Source organism: Theobroma cacao, chromosome 3, assembly GCF_053813885.1.
Source record: "Theobroma cacao isolate CCN51 chromosome 3, ASM5381388v1, whole genome shotgun sequence".
Classification (NCBI taxonomy): domain Eukaryota; kingdom Viridiplantae; phylum Streptophyta; class Magnoliopsida; order Malvales; family Malvaceae; genus Theobroma; species Theobroma cacao.
In genome coordinates this window covers 36,421,497-36,425,582 of record NC_142641.1, presented here as the reverse complement: position 1 = coordinate 36,425,582, position 4,086 = coordinate 36,421,497, and the positions used below count along the sequence as shown (strand labels likewise).

Genomic DNA, 4,086 nt, shown 5'->3' with positions numbered 1-4,086 from the left:
TATATTCAATGAGATTGTCTTATAAGAATTGATGCAAAAGCTGTGAACATATTTAGTGAGATTGTCCTACGAAAAGGAATGAAGATATTGAGAACCAATGTGAGTCTGCATTCATTACCAACGATGATAATTGTCATTGTGAACCAATTATAAAAAAAAAATGATGATGATTGTGATATTGTCTTTGAAATCTAAAAAATTTAAATGATAATTGATATTTAAATTCTACTTGTGTCATTCATGCGTGCTCTTAAAAAATTTATTTTGATTTGTTGCAAGGAGTAGTCGAGAATTTGATTTGGGGTGATAAGTCTGGAGTTGTGAGTATCAAAATGTTTGATGGTGTTGCGCATTCTCTGGGTGGTGTGCCCTATGTCAAAGATGCGTAAGAATCTAATATCATTGAATTTGTTAAATTCTAAAAGACATGGATATTCTCTCAATAATGGAGTGACAAAAGTCATGTGAAGTGACATGATCCTAATGAGAGAGAAACTTGTATAATAGTTTTTATCGTCTACAAGGTGACCAAATCACTTAAATTCTTACTTTGTTTATTTATTTAATTTCTTTGAATTTTACATTTGTTGTTTCTTAAACAATTTTTACAAAACAATTTGTCACTCTTTGATTAGGAATTTATTTGTTTAAAGATTCTAACCATTTTTTTTTAGCCTTTGAGATTTCTCAAACGATTTATTTTGTGTTGAATTAAAGATCTTATCAAGTTTAATTTATTTTTAAACATATATATTTTATTTTATTTTTTAATAATTTAATTAAATAATATTTTAAAAAATAAGATATAAGACTATATGAACTTGTACTAGATTTAACTGATCTTAACTATAATGAATCCTACCCACGTACCTCTTCACATTTAACATCTATCTTTGATCTTTTGAAAATTTCACGAAGACAGTGTGGGTTTGCAGGCATAAGATGTCTGATTTGGTAATTTTCTGATGTCAAAGGTTGTTTTGGGTATTTCGTTTAAGACGTAGGGCTATTTTCGAGTTCTTCGGCTTTAAACGAAGGGCTTATTCGAGTTTTACCGTAGATGGGAGGTGTATCGTCGGTTGTAGCGCCTAGGCTCTTTTAGTTCTCTTTTTCTCTTTTCTTTCGCTAAGTTGTGGCACCTAGGGTTTTAGTTCTTTTTTCTTCTTTTGGTTATTACAAATGGCCAATGGATGGATAAGTCAAGTTTCCCGAATCAAAGTGGAACCAAAACAGAAAAGAAACAAACTTAGCCGATGGCATGAGGTAAAGCTTGAAAAAAATTTGTGGTTCAAATGGAGGCTGTCATTCTTGGAATGACAACATTTGGCTTTAGCTTTTCCCTGTACAAACTGATGGCCAAAATCTGTCAACTTAGATGGAGTTACTAACAAATCTTAGCTATTCCATCCAACAAAGCAATCGGCTTAATACCTTCGGTTTCTGTCAAATTTTCTCTCTCAACCTTAAGTCTTGGTTTAGGTTTTGTATCGAGTTCTTGACATGGCGGGCGCTAGAAATAGAATCCATCCATATTACCAGCAATGGTGGCCAGTGGTAGCACCTCGACCCCCACCGACCGCAACAGCAACCGCTCCTGAACCGCCTCCTCTACTTGCTCTCTCTCATGACAAGGTAGACTCTCTCACTCTCACTCGATTTACCTCATTTCCCTTTTTTTGTCTTTTTTCAACCCTTAGATTTGAGTATGAATTGTAGGATTTGTTGGTAATCAAATTGGTGGGTTTGAGTTACAGCTCAGTGTTAAGCTGGCTATACGGAGAAAAGAAGACACTAAGAAGTCAAGATGAGGTAATAGACAAGCAATTTACATTTTCATACTTTGTTTTAGATTTCTGAGTTTAATGATATATGTTTAAAATATTTTCAGTCACAATGTTGCTATTATGGTTATGTTTTCCTTGCTTTTGTTTTATGTATTTTATTTTATACTTCACCTATTTATTTATATACATCATCAATTAATTCTTAACGATGCTGTTGATCTTGATTATTGTGTAGTTTGATAGTATTTTTGTGTAAAGAATGGAAGTTGAAAAGGTTGTGAATTACTGCATTTTAGATGTTGATAGTTGGCAACTACAATTGTTTCTGGTTAAAACTACAACATACCTTTTTCATCTAATCTGCATTGGTGACTTGGTGCTGAGTACTTAAATGTTTATTGGTATAAGTTCACTTACAAAAATGGTTATTAGTACTTATTAGACTTTTGTTGTTCTCAGTACTCTCATGAATCATAACATCACCGGATCAATAGCAAAATAATGTTTGTGCATATTCTTATCCTACTTTACTTTTATCCTGAATCGACTTCCGCTTATTTAATATTTGTTGCAGTGCTAGACATGGACGAGACAAACATGGCAAAAGATCTAAAATCACTAGTGTGAAATCAGTTTTTGTCGTTTGATTAATGTCATCCTACTTGTTTGATGTTGTCCAAAAATGGACACTGTATATTTTGAAATGACTTGTATAGATCAAAGTTCATCCCTTTTTGGGACAAGAGAGTGTTCAGTTGTTCATTACTGAATATAGAACAACCTTTTATACATTTTGTGATGAATTAACTTTGTACTTACATAAAACCTTAACTGACAAAATGATATGCAGTAACATTATGTATGATATTATTGTAGTAAACTTCTACCTAACCTGTTTCCAGCTACTTCATAATGAATGGCTCTATTTGCAGAAGACCATTTGGTTCTTTTCATTTCTTCACTTGAACCATTTTTTCATTTTGATTTATTGACTCAAACCACTATTAAAAATTTATAGATAATGAAAATGTGCTTCGACATTATTTACAATTACATTTTATTACTCAATTTATAAATAAAATATATTATTAAATATTTAATTATTCAAAATAATTTTTAAATAAAATAATAATATTATTATATATCAATTAATAACTCCCTATAGCATAAATCGATAACTAATTATTATTAAAATGATTCGAACACTGAAAAAAAGACAAAACTTATGCGCTATTTTAGATAATCAACATGAATGTATAATTTTTTTTTTAAAGATCATATATTTTATCAATGCAACGTGCCATGATTTGTTAGAAAATTGTAGCAACCGATACTATTATTTTATCTACTTATATTAGAACTTACAGGTTTCGATGATGGATTATAATTTAAGGATTTTGATTCTTTGGTATGCTTTCTACATATTTTAAACTTGATTTCCTATAATTATTCCTCTATCACATCAAGTGCATGATTAATTAATTTCGGCAACAACATAATGATGTGAGCTCTCACGTTAGTTTGGTCCTCTATTGAAATTGTAGAAAATAAACATAACCTTAACGTGTGCAACATGTGCACTATAACATTTATTTTATTTAGATTATTTCACTAATTTTATTTATATTATAAACTGTTTTAGGAATCTGACATAATATTAAAACTAAATTTCAAATTCATTTTGCCTCACCAAAAAAAAAAGGTGTTAAAGAAATATATTATAATCCCGAAAAAGAAAAACAGTAAGTATTGCATCGGCAGCAGACATTTCCCATTTTTCATTCTTCTTCTTTTTTTAATTTTTCTTTTCGATGGATGGAAGTAGGCAGGTTATTTCTTACGTGAGGAAAGGTAAGTCTTCAACAATCAGCCTCGCGCAGAAAACAGTAGCTTTCAAAGTTGGTGGTTGAGTTTAGAGTTAAAGCAGCTATTACTTTGGCTTCATTATTTTAAGTGAAATTAACCTGTTGGTCACGTGTCATTTGACTAGACCCAGAAATAGCCTTCCAAACCATATAACACTGGCGTGCCTAGTACACGTTCATGCTCTCCGACCCCTTTTTTTTTTGTACTTGGCGGACTACAATATATTCAATACTTGAAATTTTATTAAAAAAAAAAAACAATGGAGTATACATTAACCTTACCCAATGATTTGATATCTTGTTTAATTTATTGGATTAAAAATTCAAATTTTCAATTGAAAATATGCTTCGAATAATTGTGATGCACATTAGGTATTTGATGTGATCGATATTATCTTTATTCTATTCATTACCATTGGCCTTCCTGGTTATATGCC

General features: G+C 30.8%; 1 long non-coding RNA gene across 1 annotated transcript; it reads left to right on the top strand.

Moving 5' to 3' along the window:
* Positions 1 to 1,167: 1,167 nt before the first annotated feature.
* LOC148763774 (uncharacterized) lies at positions 1,168 to 2,575 on the top strand. The gene is made up of 3 exons (XR_016025467.1): positions 1,168 to 1,632; positions 1,717 to 1,809; positions 2,359 to 2,575. It is a non-coding gene; the product is annotated as an uncharacterized LOC148763774 (long non-coding RNA).
* The last annotated feature ends 1,511 nt before the right edge of the window (positions 2,576 to 4,086 follow it).